This window comes from Paramisgurnus dabryanus, chromosome 8 (assembly GCF_030506205.2).
Source record: "Paramisgurnus dabryanus chromosome 8, PD_genome_1.1, whole genome shotgun sequence".
Lineage (NCBI taxonomy): Eukaryota > Metazoa > Chordata > Actinopteri > Cypriniformes > Cobitidae > Paramisgurnus > Paramisgurnus dabryanus.
The window spans coordinates 28,995,677-29,017,646 of NC_133344.1; the positions used below are offsets into that span (position 1 = coordinate 28,995,677).

At 40.6% G+C, this 21,970-nt stretch overlaps 1 protein-coding gene and 1 long non-coding RNA gene across 3 annotated transcripts in view; one reads left to right on the forward strand and one right to left on the reverse strand.

Moving 5' to 3' along the window:
- Positions 1-21,970, forward strand: part of LOC135771257 (integrin alpha-D-like) — a 62,111-nt gene that overhangs the window by 27,813 nt on the left and 12,328 nt on the right. The gene's annotated exons all lie outside the window — the stretch shown is intronic.
- On the reverse strand, positions 5,805-9,158 carry LOC135771268 (uncharacterized). Of its 2 annotated transcripts, XR_010542874.2 has the most exons (8): positions 8,888-9,158; positions 8,362-8,529; positions 8,109-8,181; positions 7,023-7,585; positions 6,724-6,901; positions 6,493-6,645; positions 6,052-6,424; positions 5,805-5,951 (listed from the first exon to the last, which is right to left on the reverse strand). It is a non-coding gene; the product is annotated as an uncharacterized lncRNA (long non-coding RNA). The 2 variants fall into 2 exon arrangements; XR_010542873.2 differs by having other exon boundaries at positions 5,805-6,424.

The window sequence follows — 21,970 nt, forward strand, 5'->3', positions numbered from 1 at the left end:
ATATCAATTGTGACATTCATAGCGAGATTCATTGTGTGAGCCATTGTGCGAACAACTTCAAGATATTTGACAAAATAAACTGCGGGATCAGTTGTGAGTTAGAGGTAAGTTTAAGAATTTGCATTTGTTACTTATTTTATTTGTAAGCCTATTTTAGATTACTTGTTTTTTTTTCCTGCTAGATCCCTCTTGACAGAACAACTGCTTCATCCATTGTGACATCCATTGCAAGATTCACTGCGGGATCAGTTGTGAGTAAGAGGTAAGTTTAAGAATTTGCATTTGTTATTTGTTACTTATTTTGTTTGTAGCCTATTTAAGATTAGTTTTTTTTTTTTTTTTGCTGCTAGATCCCTCTTGACAGAACAACTGCTTCATCCATTGTGACATCCATTGCAAGATTCACTGCGAGATCAGTGCTGTATTAATAAAAAGTCAGAGGTTTCGATATATTTATATTTTTGAGACCTCCCACTTAGTCTTAGAGATCAGTCTCTACTAAAATGAAGCCCTGGAGGAAAAAAATTAAATGGCTTAGCTTCTGCTGGCCGTGCTCAAACCTCAAAAGACAGCAGTATGCCAGTGAGGTTTACATTCCAACACAGGCATATTTCAGTGAAACAGAGACCCAGCAAGGAACAGATGCGGTACCCTCTTCACCTGACAAAGTGGCAAAACCATTAAAGGATCATGTGACACCTCAGCATCAAACCTCACTTGATGACTTTGAATTTTTTACACATTTTCCAGCCATCACATTGGTAGAACCACTGGTGATTGAAATGACCCCTCAGCACCAAACTTCACCTGTGGAAGAAGAAGAACTGCCAATGTGGCCATCCTTCACAGAGAAAGACTTAACTCAGGCACAGGGAACTGAGCAAGAGAGACCTCCTGAACGCTTTGGAGAAAGAAAGATAAGAAAGGAGCCACTGGTGATTAAAGTAACCCCTCAGTGCCAGATTTCACCTGTGGAAGAAGTAGAACTGACACTGTGGCCATCCTTCACAGAGAAAGACTTAACTCAGGCACAGGCGACAAAGCAGGAGATACCTTCTGAACGCTGTGAAGAAAGAAAGAAAAGAAAGAAACCACTGGTGAACACAGTAACCCCTCAGTGCCAGATTTTACCTGTGGAAGAAGAAGAACTGGCACTGTGGCCATCCTTCACAGAGAAAGACTTAACTCAGGCACAGGCGACAGAGCAAGAGAGACCTCCTGAACGCTTTGGAGAAAGAAAGATAAGAAAGGAGCCACTGGTGATTAAAGTAACCCCTCAGTGCCAGATTTCACCTGTGAAAGAAGTAGAACTGACACTGTGGCCATCCTTCACAGAGAAAGACTTAACTCAGGCACAGGCGACAAAGCAGGAGATACCTTCTGAACGCTGTGAAGAAAGAAAGAAAAGAAAGAAACCACTGGTGAACACAGTAACCCCTCAGTGCCAGATTTTACCTGTGGAAGAAGAAGAACTGGTACTGTGGCCATCCTTCACAGAGAAAGACTTAACTCAGGCACAGGCGACAGAGCAAGAGAGACCTGCTGGCCGCTGTGAAAAAAGAAAGAAAAGAAAGAAACGACAGGTGAACACAGTAACCCCTCAGTGCCAGACTTCACCTGCTGAAGATGAAATACTGCCGCTGTGGCCATCCTTCACAGAGAAAGACTTAACTCAGGCACAGGCGACACAGCAAGAGAGACCTTCTGACCACTGTGAAGAAAAAAAGATAAAGAAACCACTGTTGATAACAGTAACCCCTCAGTGCCAGACTTTATCTGATGAAGAAGAAGAACTGCCGATGTGGCCATCCTTCACAGAGGAAGACATAACTCAGGCACAGGCGACAGAGCAAGAGAGACCTCCTGGCCGCTGTGAAAAAAGAAAGAAAAGAAAGAAACCACTGGTGAACACAGTAACCCCTCAGTGCCAGACTTCACCTGCTGAAGATGAAATACTGCCGCTGTGGCCATCCTTCAGAGAGAAAGACTTAACTCAGGCACAGGCGACACAGCAAGAGAGACCTTCTGACAACTGTGAAGAAAAAAAGATAAGAAAGAAACCACTGTTGATAACAGTAACCCCTCAGTGCCAGACTTTATCTGATGAAGAAGAAGAACTGCCACTGTGGCCATCCTTCACAGAGAAAGACTTAACTCAGGCACAGGTAACAAAGCAAGAGAGACCTCCTGGCCGCTGTGAAAAAAGAAAGAAAAGAAAGAAACGACTGGTGAACACAGTAACCCCTCAGTGCCAGACTTTATCTGATGAAGATAAAATATCGCCGCTGTGGCCATCCATCATAGTAAAAGAACCGGCTCAGGTCGAGAGGATAGTGGAACAGAGACCACGTAAAAGGGATGGTAAAATAAATAAAAGTAAGGTACCTTTGCATCAGGCTCCACATGCTGTCGTCGAAATGTTGCATGTGCATGAAAAGCTAGAAGAGAAAATTGTGAACGAAACTGATCATCCAGAAGTTATAATTCAAAGACCTTTACCAAAACTTGCTTGGATGGACACAGGCAACAAACCAGTAACTCAACTGGAGGATTTACAGGTGGATGAAAAAAGCAGGCCTGAAGATCAAGTGATGAGAATAATAAAAGAGAAAGATGTTGAACCTCAAGAGGATGAACCTGGGGTTGAAATCTCGCCACTGTGCACTTCCATCACCGTGGAACATCTAGATCAGGTAGAGGAGATAAAGATACTAACTAAAAGGGGAAGACCAAAAAACATAAAGAAGGTGACAATAATGGATAATCTGAAATTCAATACTCCACCACCTTCTACTCCAAAACTTGCCTGGCTGGATACACCTGTAGTAACCAACATGGAGCCTGAAAATACACCACCACCTGCATCACTTAAACATTCTTGGAAGTCATCCAGCTTTCAAGGGACAAAACGGGTGATTTCAGACTTGTGTCCCAAGCCATCTTTTGTGCCATCATACACTGAGGATACATGTTTTCAAAGGAAAAAGAGGATACTAAAGGTTGACCCGAAACAGTTTTCAATAAAAATGGGAGTGAACAAGCTTACAGCATGGAGGGTCTATAGAAAAAGACAGAAGAAGGAAGAGGAATTAAGAAAATGGCAAGAGAAACAACAGATACAGGCTCTTCGTCAAAAATATTTAAACGATCCGGCAATGAGCCATCTTTTAATTAACAAGTACAACCGCTTTAAACAGGAAAAATAATAGGCCAACCTCTTCATGCAGTCTTCCATCTAGATTTACACTCCCTCCCCATCTATATTGTAAATAAAATCTATTGAAAATGTAGTAAAAAAATGTGTACGTGCTTTATTGGGATTCACACTTAAAATCAAATAATCATGAGAAATGTTTACAGACATTATAAAGCTAGTGAGTTGGTCCAGGTTATGCACTAAACTGAAAACAGTGGATAAAGCGAGAACACAATTAATCTCTGTATATTTATACACTGTAAAACCCGATAAGTTGACTCAACTTAAACCGCTTGATGAAACAGATTGCGTTAAACCATTTAAGTTTTAAAACGAATACATATGAGTACTGTAAACTGTAAATTATAAGTGCATATGACTAAAAATGTTTGACTTACCTTTACTCAAATATATTAAGTTTGCTTAAGTTCATACCACTCAAATAGTTTTGTTCACTTAATACATTTTATTTAGTTCACACAACTGTATAGCTACTCAAATAGTTTGAGGAAACCGATTGCCATAAATGGTTTAAGTTGACTTAACTCAAATGAATTAAGTTTCATAAGATCAGAAAAACATAAGTATAAAAATTATGACAACAAAAGGTAAAATTATTACAGTTTATTGAACAATCATTTATTTTACAAACATTTTTTTAAACAAAACAAAAGTGTGCTTTTGGGTCCAAATTCACATTTACACATTTCTTATGAAATAAATCAAGTATTCCTTTATGACTCAATGTACTGTACACTTTTGGTAAATCAAATGTACTGTTCCTTAATTCAAATGACATTTAAACATTAAGACGTACACTTTTCCCATGAAATTTCCAAATTACACAGGGTCACATTAGTCTATGCCAAACAGTGAGAAAACACAAATATTATTGTTTTACTGACAAAACTGTGGTGTACTCACAGCATGATGAGTAAATAAATGGGTCCACTTGTAGTAACATTTCTTTAGTTTTTGTTGTGTTAATGATGGTAGGAGACATTAACAGAAAACATAACATAAGTTTTCACTGCTATGCGGATGATACCCAGCTTTACATCTCGTCACATCCTAGCGAAACCCACCAGTTTGCTAAGCTAACAGACTGTATTAGTGATATTAGGGACTGGATGGCACATAACTTTCTTATGCTAAACTCCAATAAGACTGAGATACTTATTATTGAACCAAATCGCTCCAAACATAATATGTCAGATTACAAGTTGCCCATAGATGGCTGCACGATGGTGCCATCTTCCACGGTTAAGAATTTGGGCGTAATGTTCGACAGCAATCCATCTTTCAATAGTCATATCTCCAACGTCTGCCGCACAGCATTCTTCCATCTTAGAAATATCTCAAAAATACACCATATGCTGTCTGCAACAGATGCAGAGAAGCTTATCCATGCTTTTATGACCTCTAGAATAGACTATTGTAACTCGTTACTCGGGGATGTCACGCAAATCAGGTAAACAAGCTACAGCTGGTTCAAAACGCTGCCGCAAGAGTGCTTACTCGATCTAAAAAGTATGACCACATTTGTCCAATTCTGGCATCTTTACACTGACTACCAGTTAAATATCGCATACAATTTAAAATATTACTAATCACCTACAAAGCCTTAAATGGCCTAGCGCCCTCGTATATGAAAGAATTACTATCAGAATACAATCCACCACGTAAACTGCGATCACAAAATTCTGGTCACTTAATTATCCCTAGAATATCAAAAGTGTCTAAAGGTGGTAGATCCTTTTCCTACTTAGCCCCTAAGCTCTGGAATGATTTACCAAATAATGTTCGAGTATCAGACACAGTCGATCAATTTAGAGCTAAACTTAAGACATTCTTCTTTAACTAGAAGAATGCTTCTTGCTCTAGACGCGTTCATATTTACCTGTGAGAAAACACAAAAATATGACTAAATGATCCACAAACAGAACTGTGTTATACTAGCAAACTAATAAACAAATGTGGTACCTTTAAAGTTTTGATGGTTAGTTGAGAACAGTCAGCCAGTCTCCTCAATGGTAAAGATCCCAAATTATGCTGGATGCATTCGTGCTAACCTGCGAGAAAACACACAAATATGAATTACTTTTCCACTTAGAGAACTGTAGTATACTCACAACATAATAAATGTGGTAACGTTACCTTTTAAAGGTTTTATGAGTGAAGGGGTTATGTCAGTACTCACTGAGAGAAATTCAAACTCTCACAGGAAACGTTTGTGCTAAACAATGAGAACACACATAAATATGAATTAATTTTCAACTTACAGAACTGTGGTGTACTCAACATAATAAATGTTGAAATAAATGTGGTAACGTTACCTTTTAAAGGTTTTAGGAGTGAAGGGCCTAGGGTGGCCATTTGTGCCAGTTCCGCCGGACACGTCCCGAACATGTTTTCGGGTTTGTTCCCCGGAAGTCGCGTTAGTCGACCGCATACGTCATCAAGGTTTAATATTTGGGGTTTAATTCCAGAAAAGCAACAGTTATATTTCAAGGTAAGAATGAAACTACAATGATTGTATGTCTTAAAATAAATAAATATTAATTTTCTATTGTATTTTAATCTGAAATGCGAGAACCTTGATGACGTATGCGGTCGAGCAACGCGACTTCCGGAGAACGAACCCGAAAACATGTTCGGGACGTGTCCGGCGGAACTGGCACGAATGGCCACCCTATAAGGGCCGTCCGTCAGTCCTCACCGAGAGAAATTCAAACTCTCACGTGAAACGTTTGTGCTAAACAACGAGAAAACACATAAATATGAATTAATTTTCCACATACAGAACTGTGGTGTGCACAACATAAAAGATGAATAAATAAATGTGGTAACGTTACCTTTTAAAGGTTTTATGAGTAAAGGGCTGTACAGTGTTTCCCACAGATTTACAATCTATTATTGGTGGTAGGCCCCAGGGTGGGGGGAGGTATATAGCGGGGCAGTTTTTTTATGTTTAGTGGGTGCACCGGAGCAACGGTGGTAATGAAACAATGCAAAAATATGCTCCAATATTCAAACTGAAAACTTTATTATTAACTTGATTATTCTTTATGGCACATTTTGCAACCTTTGTTTGCACATGCTATTTTACGGGGCTTTCTGAAAAAATATTCTAATGCCCTCTCATATGGAAAGTCCTCTGTTTGAGGTCCATTTATGGAGATCCTTAGACAAGCAGAGAGGTGTTCTCCTTGAAGCTGATGTTTTCACCTAAATCAAAAAAGTAGTGTAAAGAAAATGCATAATTATATGTTTGTATATCAAAGTGTTTAACTTACCCTGTTCATGGTCGAGAAATCACGTTCACAGTGAACACTGGAAATGGGGATAACAAGGGCAATGCTTGCAAGAAGGCTCAGGAAGGGGTAAAGGTTGGCCCACTCGTCAAACTTGCTTGCCAGCAGACTCAAAAGCTCCTCCTGGGTCTTGTTCTTGAAAAAATATTTGATTTACTAAAGCATGATTAGCATCTTGTGTGTGTTGTAGTCATGCCCTCCTATTTTACCTACCTTAAATGCATGCCCCAATGAGAGCATGATTCTTAAATGAGAGCCATTCTTGCAGGACCTCCTTCTCATGTTGAGGGAATAATTTCCTGGCCAGAATCTGCAGATTAGCAATGTCTCTGTTATCTTGTGGGACAGCCGATTGTGGTTCCAAGACACTAAAAGCCCCAAGAATGTCCTTCTGTGAAGGTGTTTTTCCAGGCCACTTATGTAAGGGTGGATGACCCACAATGCACAGATCAACATCCTTTGTTATTAATTATAAAATTTCTTCTAAAAGAAAGGAGAGCATAAATACATACATCTCGCTGGAATCTTGCCCATTGCTCCTCCCTCTGCATTTCTTTTATGTCTTGCCCTCTCCTGTTCCTCTCCTCCTCATGCTTTATGTTGAAGGCTTCAAGTCTTTGGGGATCATCAAGGTCCTGTTGAAGTTGGGACAAGAATGATCCAGGAAGCGGCATCTGTGCAGTCTCTTTGATGCTCCTCAGACTTTGAATTGTACTTTGACCGGAACCTGAATAAAAAAGGATAGCTGCAGTGTAGTATTAGTCAGACATGCAAACTAAAGACATTTTAATGTATATAATTCACTTCAAGCAGATACAGTATAATATTTAACTTTCTTGCTCCTTAATATGGAGAAAGTTGACATTTAATTTTTGGACAGGTGTGCAAGGTGTGGCAATACATCAGCGTGGAGGCAAACAGCTGCTACAAATCTGTATGAAGCACAAAATGTGTAGAGTCCTTTTGCTCCTGGACATCTTCTCATCTCTGCCAAGGCTCCAAGGACTGAGTTGAGATTTCTCTGTAGGGTTTCAATGGCCCTGTGCTGAGAAAGCCAGCGTGTGTCCTTCACTTCCTGAAAGTGTTATAGACATGATGATTTAGTACAAATATAGAAGATAACTACTAGTGATGCACCGATGTATCGGCCGCCGATATTTATCGGCCGATTTTTGATGAATTTGAAACCATCGGCATATTGGCAATAGCACGAGAAAGGCCGATACCGATTGTTTATTAATTAACTGCATAAAGAAATCCGTAAAAAATTAGTTAATGTTGTTAATAAAATAAATGCTGAATTGCAAAAACCACCTTTGAAGGTTGTCATGCTGTCTTATTATATTTGTTTTAGCTTAATTTGTGCCTCTCTTATTATGTTGGTCAGTTGAATGTTAATTAGATCCAATCCATGTTCAGTAAAAATAATTTGATGCAGAAATAAACTAGCTAATAGACAACTGTATAGTCGGCCAGAAGTTGTCTGTTTAAATCAGTATCGGCCCAAAAAAATCCTATCGGTGCATCCCTAATAACTACTAAGGTATCAAATTACTGTATTAGTTATGAATAGCCTATTAATGATTTATTACTATTACCTTAATTTTCAAGTCACTCACACCCAGGGTGGCGGATGCTGCCTTAAGTGTTGCAGTTCGATTTGCACTGTTTCTAAAATACAAAAAAAGTTCTTGAAGGTGGTCCCTGAAAGTGGCAATGTATTTTACATCATTAGATGAAAAGTTGCTTTGCCACACCGTTCACACGTCCTGAATTTAAATACAATTATTTAGTGACAATGATGGGATACATCAATTGAATTCTGTCACAGGACCGTAATAAAATAATTACCCGTCATAATAACAGCTGCCCCATCAGTTCCCAGTCCATACAGTTTCTTAGTTGGGATAGCCTTCTTCATTACGTTCTTGATGGCTGACAATAGTGTCTGCTTTGCCATCAGGAATAGGGACAAAGCCCAAGAACTGATTAAATACATGTCCTTCTTTCTCCAGGTATCTGAAACAAAGGACAGGTAGGTTATTTAGTATTTACAGTTCATTAACAGGTTACAGGACTTTTGATTTATGAATATTCTGACTAGCTTCTAATAGCGGACATGCAAATCAAGCTGCCTGGACATCGACACATCTGTGCTCTCATCAACTTCAAGGCTTATTGCTTGTGATGATCTGATATCACTAAGAATTGGCTCCTCTACAACTTCTGCCAAGATCTCAAGCATATCATCAATAATGCGATTAGACTTATAATTATTCCTCTTGTCAATCTCTCTGACATGAATGGGAAAGAGAAAAATTATTTTTACTCAATATATATTTAATTCAGTCCTAAATAATTGCCAAGTTTGCTTTACCTTTGACTTCCTGAAGTAGTCACACCCTAAAAGCTCAGCCAGGCCCAAAAGCTTTGAGTAGTTTGTGTGGTGGGCTTCCTTGAGGAAATTTTTTTTCAAAAGAAGAGGAGGATACCAAACTCCACAAGCAAGGTTGACCCGAAACATTTTCCAATAAAAATGGGGGTTAACACAATTACAGCATGGGGGGTCTATAGAAAAAGACAGCAGAAGGAAGAGGAATTAAGAAAACAGCAAGAGATACAACAGAGACAGGCTCTTGGGACAAAATTTCCCGAAGAGGAGCTGCATGGAAATGACGACACAGCTGTTTCATGATTGGGCGGATTCACCACCTGACAACAATCACGTGTGTTTCGTGTTTAGTTTCACGCCCTCAGTTCCACAAATGCTTACAAATCTGTATTTTTTATAACAGTTAAAGCTATTTTCATGTATTCGCAATGTTATATTGTGTCATACTCATCAAAATAAAATGGATAAAAAACGTAGACCCCACTACATTGGTATTTAAATAATATATACTTATGTTAAACTTTATTCCTGTAAAAACAGATGCTGTAAGCCTCTTCTGTTCCACTCATGCTCATACTCAGACATTCAGAACAGTAAAATTCACTTTTTATGTTGTTTACATCTTAAAAATCATGTTTACTGCGATAAAGCAAGCAAACGGCACGTGATCAGCCATGCCTGACGTAAATGCAGCAATCTCCATTTTCAGCTCCTCCCCGCCTGCACGCGGCTAATCTCGCCGATCGGTTACATCCAGCCACTAACCGGAATGCACTGCTTCAAGTCAGCCGCCGATCGGTCTGCGCAGCGCCGCATGAAGTCGAACACACCTTTTGGCTTGTTCGACTTCATGCGGCGCCGCAAGAACCGACAGCCGGATGACGTCAAAGTTCCGCGAGAGCTATTAAAAAGCAAACTCCTCCGTATGATTTTGCCAGAGTCGTATAAAGAGAGAAGGCTTGTTTGAGATGCAGCTTGCCTCGCCTGAAATATAGGCGAGAGTAGCCGGCTGCAGTGAGGGGAGGAGTGAAAAAAGTGTAGGCAAGCCGGACGATTCATGAATCTCGCGCTGTGTTGTTGACTGCAAACGTCAGCAATGGAAGAGATCGCGTTCGCGTATTTTATCGCGGATTAAATAGATGCAACTGAAATACCAACAAATGCATTCACATTAAGATGTTTATAAGGGGAATCAACAAAGCTGAACTGTTTATTATTGGAAAAGGCTTCTTAGTAAATGTTGGGATGTAATGTCTAGACGTAATACAAATTCGTTTCTGTGTGAAATATAAACAGCACACAGTACAAATAATACAACACCAATAGAACAGTTTAAAGGAATTTTTTAATAATATAAACTTCATAAGTCAAGAACAAGTTGATTAAATATAAAAACTACTACAGGAAGTGGAGTTTTTAGAATTAAAAAGTCATCAGCTGACATTCCCGGGCAAATGAGCATTAAGCTGTGTCGTCAGCAAGTCTTTTCCCATCGTGCTTTTCGTCAACGCAGTCGGTGGAGAGCAACTGCGCTCGGCTGTAGAATCCGACGAGCCCGCCTCTCCATCGCGAGAGTTATTTTGTACACGTCAGCGTGACATCAGAGCAAGTCGGACGTAAGTCGGACACTTTTCTAACCGGAATGCATCTTGCGCTGATCACCGGTGATCGATTCTGTGCAGAATTTGCTCATCTCAAACAAGCCTACTGTAACGACTTTGATCTCGCCCCCGCGTGGTCACGTCATTCATGTAACGTTCTACAGTTCCAAACCAAGCTGTGCTGTCAATCTGTTTGCATTGGTTTTCAGCTATTTTAGGTAAATATTAGCTTGTAATGTAAATTGATTGACTTTTTTTACTAGGGAGTGATGGAAATTCAGTAAAACAGTTAATAAAGATAAACAGTTAATGGTGACCCAAAGAAAACTGCCGTTGTCTTGTCTATAGCCACTACAGCAACACAGTTTATCTTTTATTTTTGTGGCAAAAATATGGCTATATAAATTGCTATCAATCTGCTAAAAACATAATTCCTGCACTTTTACTATATTAAAAGCACGAAAAATATCGCCAACGCGGTTATTTGTAACAGTGAAACATAACAGAAACAATAAATTCATATTTAATTATATTTATAGTACACATTAAATGTTAATATAATTATACATGATTTTCAAGGATACATTACTAATGTTACCTACCAAACACAATGAAACACATAGCAGCATTGTGAAGCAGTGTGACTTTCTTATGAGGCATTTAGCTTCTCGCTGTTGCCCCCTAGTGTAACTCATTATAGATAAAAAAGATATTATAAGTATATATTAAAGTAGATGGCCACCAGTAATAAAATATTAAACCATTAAATCTATATTATTCACACATTATACACAACTCATTAAAATATAAGAATTTAACTAGTTATATTATTAACGATAATCATTACCTACAGCAGAGTTCATAAAATATCACTGTTGACTATATTCATGAAATGTCCGAAAATGTAAAGAGAAACGGTAATTTCATCGATTTACCAGCAGGTGTCATTGAAATGAATGGGCTTCAGTGCTGCGTTTGGAACTATGGGTCACTACATGACACGCTGTTACTTCCGCATTCCATTCTTACAACGGACGTCTATGTGAGTGTCGTAACCATAGATATGTATATAAAGGCTAGATGGCTCAAGGCGGAGTCAGCTGTGTCGTCACTTGGCGGCCATCTTAGGTCAGTGCTGCCATAGTGCTGCTCCCTGCTGCTGTGGACGGAAGGTGAGTGACATACGCCAACTAAAATGCTCGTAACTTGCTGAATTCTTGACGGATTACGGTTTGGTTTTTTACAAACGTTATTAACGTGGCTATAATTATGGATGCTTTAACATGTTTCATGAATTTTTTATTTATTTTTAGTATACGTATTCAGTGTCATAGGTACATCTTTGACGTTTATAACAAACCAATCCGTTTGAAAATCGGTAAAAAATTAAGCAAGTTATGGTCATTTAAAAGTACCTGCATCATTAAAACTCAATGCTACGAGTGAGCGAGCGCCCTGTCCTAAGATGGCCGCCAAAATGCGGACGTTCAACTCAATTGGCCATCAGCGCGGACGAGCCATCTAGCCTTTATATACATATCTATGGTCGTAACTCTCTTATTATACAACTCTGGATTTCGCGAATCACTCTCGCGGTACTTTGACGTCATCCGGCTGTCGATTCTTGCGGCGCCACAAGAAGTCTATGAAGGTAATTTAGCGCCTAAAAGATTTGCATGCGCAGGATAAAATTTGTAAGAATGTACTTAACATTGCAAGCGTAAAATAAATTTGCATATGCGAAAACCGTTTTGTAAAGGTGTAAATCAAGTTGCAAGCGTAAGAAAACAAGTTTTGCAACATACTACTGTTAATCGTAAGTGTAATTCATGTCTTGTAAAACTGAAACTTCATATTTACACTAAATAAGTATGAACTGTATGCATCTGACCTCAGTTTTTCCACGCCCTACACTTTTGGCACGGTTTTTGCGCTGAAATACTGCCAAAAGCATTGCAAGTCTGCAAACAGTGTTGAGCAATGAAAAACACACTTTCATGAACGGCAAATATGAATTAATCGCGCTGAATCTGTCTCTGTGTGTAAAATAAACCAGTTGTAAATGACTTGTATACGGAGGAAAACTATTTCCTGAAATAACCCGACATCTACTGGTCCCTCTGCGCTTGCAGTTTTGTCACGATTCTCTCACTGATTTGAGTTTGCAAGCGTGGGTGGGAAGGCGTATGGGGGTAATTTGATCCGCAAATGTAAAACAAGATCTACGAATCGACTTTGTGATCCACAAATATAAAGCATGATTTACAAAAAGAAATCAGTGACTTGTACTTGAAAACCAGAATTTGAATGAATGTAAAGTGACTTCTTTGCAGATGAATATCATTTTCTATTTGTAGATTGTGTCACATTTTTTCAGAATTCTGACACTATTGTTTCGCTTTTGTGACAAAATAATGCCATAATCGTTGAAAATGAAGAGACTACAATTTGTAAACACGAAACAAATCTGCAAATAGGTTCCAAATCTGCAAACAAACTCCTCATGATCCGCAAATGTAAAACGAGATCTACAAATATATAAAAATCCACGAACAGACTCTTCATGACATACAAATATAAAATGTGATTTACAAATAGATTTAAAATCCGCAAACCAACTCTTTATGATTCACAAATAGAAATCATCGACTTGTACTTGACAAACAGGATTTAAATGAATGCAAAGTGATTTGTCTGCGCATGAGGGTCATTATTTGTTTGTAGATTGTGTTGCATTTGTTTTCAGAATTTTGGCACAACTGTTTCGCTGTTTTCCATTAAAAAAATCTACAAATGCCCTCCTCATAATTTGCAAACAAACACAGTCTAACTTGTATTTTCCAACCATTGTAAAAAGACATTCTTACACATTCTGTGCAAAGTTCAGCATGCAAGTGTTGAATCTGTGTTTGCAGATCACAGGGCATTCACGAATCCTTCTGCACAAGTCTACAGATCTTTTTGGCACTATCTTTCCGCAGAGTTTGTCACTACGATCCACGCGTGTAGTCAGCCAATCAGGGGTATTGCTTCAAAGTGATGCCACGCCCCCTCAATAAGCTCTTTTCAAAATAAAAGCTGGGCTCACTGCCATTTACCGTTGCCGGTGTTACAGCGCTGAAAGGCGGCCAGACCGGGTTATCGATATTATATTAATGATATTAAAGCATTTATGTATAGCATGGCAAATATGTAGCATTAACGTGAACTAGAACAACCCCTCGTTTAAGTTATTATCAGTGCCTGACAATTCAGCCGGTTGACTGTATGCAAGTCTATTTTGTGAACAACAAATCCGTGTTGGAAATAACATAGCTAGCAAGTGGCGTGCAGCTAATGTAGTGTGTGTTTACAACTAAGCGTTACCTCCGGCTGGTGCTCAGTGTTTTAAGTTCAGGAGGTTTCCACCGGGAGGCGAATTAACACCGAGGTCATTAAATCGTTAAAAATACTGCATGAAGCGGTTTTATCCTTAAAACATCAGTGTCTCTTCAACGAACATTTGCCGAGCGTCAGCGAGCCAGCTGGATGGAGTGGAGCTGCTAAGGTGACTCAGCTAAAATAAAGCAAGCGGTTGCAACGATAATGTCACAGGTGACGGTTTGTGAGGGCGGAACCAAAAGCGTGGAAGACGATGGTTCCGCCCGGACGTTTTACTCTGAACACCGGAATCTCCGGGGTTTCCCCGAAGACGAAATCAAGCCTGATTTCGCCCAGGTGAGGATAATTTACACAGCGGTTGCTGATAGGCTGATGAGGAGAAGAGGTAGAGGATATAAAGACCTTTGAAGACATCAAACGGGGTGCTTGTTGTGTACTTTGTGTACGCTGTGTTGCTGCTTTGCAGACGGACTACGCTGGTCAGATCGTTCCCCTGGGGAAGAGAGAAAAGGAAAGTCAACTGGGCGAAGGAATACTGGGTGATTTCATTCGTGAGTGGGCGGATACAGAGCCATTGAGTTTGCAAGTACAGGAAACTATTGACAACGAAGAGTGAGTAACAGCTGTAGTACTTTTCTGTGCAATACTTGGAAGAGGAGTTGCTTGGTGTGTGTCTTTTTGTGTTTGAGGTCCCTGGCCCCACTGGAGAGGGAAGCGTGGGCGAGCCGCGGGTTGACCGGAAACACGGACGAGATATTTGGTAAGAAGCACCGTTTACTAGTAAAGCAGTGGCCCTGCGGGAAAAGGAAGCGCGGGTGAGCCAGAGGAGTGATAAACAACACGCTGGGGCTGTGAATAACATACATCTTACTCTCATCGGTAGCCTAACTATCGCCCAACTATCCTCTCGAGGAAGTCGAAGCCAGGTGGCTAGGTCGATTAAAAATCACGTGAAGTGTGTACAAGAGTGCTGTGGGTGAGTTTCACTTATTAATGGTGTTCACGTTATGCTTGCTGTGTGTATGCTGTGTTTGTAGCGACCAAACTGCCCAGCCTCGGACGGGTCGCGAGAGGACGACATCTGTTGTGGCCTGAGTCCTACGGAGAGAGAGAAAACCTAGTCTTTGGCCCCGGGTGTGTCCACGAGAGCTTCACTCCTCTAAAGAGCAGGCAGTGGTGAAGCCCAGTGGTGGATAGGAGTGAGTATTGTATAAAGTCAAGTGCACCGTGCGGATTGAGGATCATAGCTGTGTATACTGACCTGTCCAACAGAAGCCCGTGGTGTGCGGAGCCTCGACGAAAGTTCGCCCCAACTCGTGACCCCGGTTGTGGAAACAGGAGGGGGAGTTCTGGGAAGCGTTCGGCTCCGTGCCACTGGATCCATCAGTCCCTACGACGCCCGGAAAGCTTGAGTGAACGGGTGAAGGAATACGGTGCACCAACGCTGTAGCGAAAGCCCACTGTCTGTGAGTGAGTGTGAAGATCCCCCGTGCTTTGAGTAACCTATCCTGTGCAGTGATATTTGACCTGTGCTTATAGCAATCACTTACCTGTGTCCCAGTGAATGCTCTGGGTGAATGAGGATCCCCAGTGCTGTGAGTAACTTATTTTGTGGAGGGATATTGACCTGTGCTTATAGCAATCCCCTACCTGTTTCCCAGCGAATGCTCTGTGTGAACGAAGATCCCCAGTGCTGTGAGTAATTTATCCTGTATAGTGATATTTGACCTGTGCTTATAGCCATGGGCGTCGGAAGCAAATGAAAAGTGGGTGGGTCCCCACGTCAACACCCCCCCCCCCCCCCCCCCGAAAATACATTTACTGCAATAAATGCAATTTTCATGTTTCCTTTTAATTAACCTGAACATTTGCGTTTAAATAAAAGACAGTATTGCGGTCAGAATTCTGGTAATAGCCCTTTGAAAATTTTGCAAATAATGGCAGCTGTCATATTTCATTTATTTTTTTGTGTGACATTTTTTTTCTCTGCTGACAGTAGGCTACAATGTTTCTTTTTTATTTTAAGGAAATAAAAGGTAAGAAAAACGAATGAAGGTAACTGTTACAATTTTTGTATACCCTTTTTATTTGTTATACCCAGTCTCTCTTTCTCTCTCTTAGAGAAATATAAATGTGAGTTCTGGAAATGAGATCAATATATTTAATGGTATCCGTCGGGAACATGCTGTCATAAGAGTTTGAGCATATATGTACTTCTAAAACACAATCGATTAAACAATTGCAGAGGTATGACTTTATGAATCATTTGCAAATGTACCTCGCAAATAATGTTAATACGTGAAGACGTTATAATCGCATGAAAAGTAATTGCAGGCTTCTGTAAAAAAAAAAAAAACTTTATGGTGCCACGATCGCTGGATAATTTTAATCAAAATAAACTATTTTACTGCAGTAATAATATTTTAACGAGTAGTCTATACTTTTAACGGTTTGAAAGGGACCACATTTAGTGTGTCAATTATTATCAATAAAAGCATATGCTAAACTTAACGTCTCCGTGCCTCCGCAATTCATATCTGTCCTCCTCATCTCCTCCGTTTTTTTTCTTCTGTTTCTTGAACTTGGGGCTCGAGTCGACCTAATGTTCGAGCTGCCTTTAAAAACAGCAAGAGTTCGTTTACCGTTAATTATTAAGACTAAATGGGCAGGCAAACTCGTGAAACAGTGAAAGTAAAATAATTCGCCATAATATGGTTTTACACGTCTATAGAAAATATACTATAAATAAAGCAGTTATTGATTTTCCTAATGCATGGATGTTTGACCTTTACCTCCGTTTTTAACGTTATTCATTTCGCAAAGGAGGTTTTACAGCACTTTGTTTGAACAGCAACTCAGCAGCACCTCCCTCCGCGACTTTTTTTAAAAAGCTGAAACGGTCCGCGGTGTAAAAAGCAAAGGTTGGGGATTCCTGCTTTAGTGGAATGGATTTTGACTAACAGCGCATTGATAAGGGAACAGACAAATGCGCTTAAGTAGAGAAAAAGTGGGTGGGTCCATTATCATTGGTCTTAAAAAGTGGGTGGGTCCTGTCCCACCCACGTATAATGGTTCCGACGCCCATGCTTATAGCAATCACTTACCTGTGTTCCAGCGAATGCTCTGTGTGAACGAAGATCCCCAGTGCTGTGAGTAACTTATCCTGTGTAGTGAGATTGACCTGTGCTTAAAGAAATCACTTACCTGTGTTCCAGCGAATGCTCTGTGTGAACGAAGATCCCCAGTGCTGTGAGTAACTCATCCTGTGTAGTGAGATTGACCTGTGCTTAAAGAAATCACTTACCTGTGTTCCAGCGAATGCTCTGTGCGAACGAAGATCCCCAGTGCTGTGAGTAACTTATCCTGTGTAGTGAGATTGACCCGTGCTTAAAGAAATCACTTACCTGTGTTCCAGCGAATGCTCTGTGCGAACGAAGATCCCCAGTGCTGTGAGTAACTTATCCTGTGTAGTGAGATTGACCCGTGCTTAAAGAAATCACTTACCTGTGTTCCAGCTAATGCTCTGTGCGAACGAAGATCCCCAGTGCTGTGAGTAACTTATCCTGTGTAGTGAGATTGACCTGTGCCTAAAGCAATCACTTACCTGTGTTCCAGCGAATGCTCTGTGTGAACGAAGATCCCCAGTGCTGTGAGTAACTCATCCTGTGTAGTGAGATTGACCTGTGCTTAAAGAAATCACTTACCTGTGTTCCAGCGAATGCTCTGTGCGAACGAAGATCCCCAGTGCTGTGAGTAACTTATCCTGTGTAGTGAGATTGACCCGTGCTTAAAGAAATCACTTACCTGTGTTCCAGCGAATGCTCTGTGCGAACGAAGATCCCCAGTGCTGTGAGTAACTTATCCTGTGTAGTGAGATTGACCCGTGCTTAAAGAAATCACTTACCTGTGTTCCAGCTAATGCTCTGTGCGAACGAAGATCCCCAGTGCTGTGAGTAACTTATTCTGTGTAGTGAGATTGACCCGTGCTTAAAGAAATCACTTACCTGTGTTCCAGCTAATGCTCTGTGCGAACGAAGATCCCCAGTGCTGTGAGTAACTTATTCTGTGTAGTGAGATTGACCTGTGCTTAAAAGCAATCACTTACCTGTGTTCCAGCGAATGCTCTGTGTGAACGAAGATCCCCAGTGCTGTGAGTAACTTATCCTGTGTAGTGAGAGTGACCTGTGCCTAAAGCAATCACTTACCTGTGTTCCAGCGAATGCTCTGTGTGAACGAAGATCCCTAGTGCTCGAATGCCCTGTGTAAACCAAGATCCCCAGTACTGGAAGGCCCTGTGAGAACCAAGACCCCCAGCGCCGTGAGTAACCGACCTTTGTGTGGTGACACTTACCTGTGTTCGCAGCAACCTCTATGTGCATTCCAGTGCACGCTCGGTGGGTTGTCTCCCTGAACGTCTCGCTAACGATTCTCTGCTTCCAGGATCTGAAAAGCAACGTACCTAAGGCTCAGGAGAGAGAGAGAGAGAAAAACGGAGAGTTAGAGAAGTAGTGACCCGAAGCAAAGTACAGCTGGATAATTCTTTGTTTGATTCTGCCTCCAGGAAGAAGCGGAGTGCGCCACGGGTTTTAGGATTGGAGCCCCGAAGGAGCCCCTGTCCCCCATCCTTGGCATAAGTGGCCCTGGAGGCGAGAAGAAGCCACATTAGTTTTAATTTGCCCTTTCCCCTTTTTCTCCCTTTTAAATATTTAAATAAAGTTTATTTTAAATGTAGTTTACTCGTCTGTTTGGTCATTTGGGGTGGTCTTGGGAAACTCCTCGAGGTGGAAGAGTTGAGAGGGGCGTGACCTTTAGTATATTCGGGTCCGCCCCCGGCCGTGACAATAATACTGGATGTAACTTGCCGTAATTAACAAAAACATGAGCCTTATTTGACAGCAGCATTAATTGAACTATTTGACCATATGCATTTGACCGGAATGCACTTACAAATGGCGTTGTTATTAGAAACATTTAACTCTTTCCAGACTGAGCATGGAGACAAACAAGCACAAGCCGTTTATAGAAGCAGCTGCCTGTCAGCGTGTACGGAATGAAATCAAAACGGTCTCGGTTTTTAGACCGGCAGTCTGCCTGTGCCATTCCACCCTAATCCGGACAGCAAATGACATGTTAATATTATATCCACCGTTTACAATCCTTCCTTTAAGGTCTGTTCTGCTTTTAACAGCTCAAAGCTATTACTCTCTGTAGCTTTCGAGTCCGTTAGGCTACAGGTAAATTTTGCAGTTGTTTTAGTTAACTTTATCATTTTATTGTCGGAAATGGTCCTGGGCTAGGTTTCCCGATAACAATTGAACTTAGCACTCAAGAGCGCTTTCTACGAGCTTAAACGATCGCTCGCAGCTGGGTTTTAAAGGCTACTAACGAGTCGCTATCCGTTTCTCAAGTGCTGAAATGTCACTTACTGAATGACTCGTAATTGTAGCAGAAGCTTGTTTAGGCTAATGATCTACAGCCGATGTGCACTAATATTTTTTAAAATATTATTAATTATTTTTCAATGACTTATTAAATGTTTTAATAATTTGTGCATCATGAAATATTCTTTTTTCATATTTAGTTAGGACTCGTCCCACTGCGCAATGCCTTCTGCATTTTATAATATATATTATTCTTTTTATTTGTTGTTTATTATCTATGTTTATTTATTATTAGGGATTATTGCATTGTACCGTGAATATTTATTTGGTTTCTTTAATCAGATGCCATACCCTTCAAAAAAAAATTTTTTTGTACTGTAGCCTATGAATTATAGCAGCAATTGGTAGGAACCATTTATCAATTTGCTAGTACCAACTTTTACCAAATTTGTACCAAATACGTTTTCCTTCTTAATTAATTTATGTTTAGTCATTTAAATTTCATTTCTCGTTTGAATTTTAAATATATTATATTTAAGTAATTTAAACAAATAAACAAAGAAAACCCCAATGAATAAATATAGCCTACATTTTAAACATTACATTATCGTTATTGCAGGAGTGCAATTTGCTGGTTGTCCTGCAGGTGACCTTGTAACACTCCTGTCTTACGATGCACTTATAAATTAACGATTACTCCAGAGCACTCGTAGATCTACGATGATTTTCGAGTGCTACTTAAGCTACAAAGCTTTTGGGAAACGGCCCGTAATTCTAAGATGAATTGTACGATTGTTTTTACGATCCACTTAGCCTTACGATGCTTTTGGGAAACTCTGCCCTGTTCGTTTGGAATTTACCTGGCGCACAGCTCTAGTCAGAAAGATTAAAAGGCGGGCTTTGTTTTAAAAAAAATGTAATGCATTTCTTTATATTACAATAATGAACAAGTCACCCATTTATCAAGTATTGATTCATTATTTTCACTTAATCCTTTTTGCTTTATCCTTTAATCCTTTAGTGTTTTTAACGATTTAATGACCTCGGTGTTAATTCGCCTCCCGGTGGAAACCTCCTGAACTTAAAACACTGAGCACCAGCCGGAGGTAACGCTTAGTTGTAAACACACACTACATTAGTTGCACGCCACTTGCTAGCTATGTTATTTCCAACACGGATTTGTTGTTCACAAATGCAATTTCATCGAAAAATAATAGACTTGCATACAGTCAACCAGCCGAATTGTCAGGCACTGATAATAACTTAAACGAGGGGTTGTTCTAGTTCACGTTAATGCTACATATTTGCCATCCTATACATAAATGCTTTAATATCATTAATATAATATCGATAACCCGGTCTGGCCGCCTTTCAGCGCTGTAACACCGGCAACGGTAAATGGCAGTGAGCCCAGCTTTTATTTTGAAAAGAGCTTATTGAGGGGGCGTGGCCAGGGGCGTGTCTAGAGGGGGGCATGGGGTGGCACCGCCCCCCCTTGGAATATGATTGGCCCCCCCTGGTGCCCCCCCTCCAATCTCATTGGGCCAGCTAGATTTACTGTCAACCTGAAAATGCCCACCGCACCATTGGACCAGAGAGCTGTCAATCACTGTTTGATTTGAGACTCGCGCGAACGCGAAGACGAAGCGAGCAGAGTAGTTGCGCGTTTTTAAAACAGGAGGAAAGAGATACCATGACACCCACCACACCATTGGACCAGTTGTCAGACACCCACCACACCATTGGACCAGTTGTCAATCACTGTTTGATTTGAGACTCGCTCGAACGCGAAGGCGAAGCGAGCACAGTAGTTGCGCGTTTTTAAAACAGGAGGAAAAAGACACCACGACACCCACAGCACAATTGGACCAGTTGTCAATCACTGTTTGATTTGAGACTCGTGCAAACGAGAAGGAGGGCGCCCCGCCACAGACTCAACAGCCGCCACAGACTCAACACTGGCACAAATCAAAAAGATTTTCCATGATTACCATTTACATTTTATTTACTATTTAAAACGGCTTCATGTGCTTTTGCAAGCGCTCAGCAGCGCCTCTCTCTCTCTCTCTCTCTCTCTCTCTCTCTCTCTCTCTCTCTCTCTCTCTCTCGCGTGCACGCTTTCTCACTGCTGCGTGCGGAACCTCGACAGTGCCTCTCTGACACTGAGTGAGGGAGTTAAAAGTTGGCGGTGTTTCCACCTGGGTTCCTCTGTTGTCTTTTCACGTAAAAGTTAACAGCCAACAGATGTTACTGACAGAGAATACGGTTGATCGAGTATTATGACTTAACGAAAGGTTAGTGTTTTCCCCCCCACACACACACACACCAGTTCTCTGTGTACGAGCTCTCTCTCTCCCTCCCTATGGTGCGGTATGCGCGCGCACGCTTAACAGTATTCTCTGATATTTTTGAATTTGCGCTGAATTGCTATGCGCGATCTACAATAAAACTATCACTCGCATTTAAAATTAAAAGCGCTCATAAACACAATCAGATGAGAAGAGCAACCTTGCATGAGACACACAGGTAATCCGAAATCACCTCGTATCAGCTCTTCAATGTAAATTGTATCAGACAATGTCACATTTAAATTAGGATTTTAGCAGTATAAAGTAACAGCTGGTTGGATAAAACACGAGGTGTTATTGGGTCGTGTTAGTCACTAGCTTAAACTCTTTTTTGTTGTCTGACAACAGAACAGATAA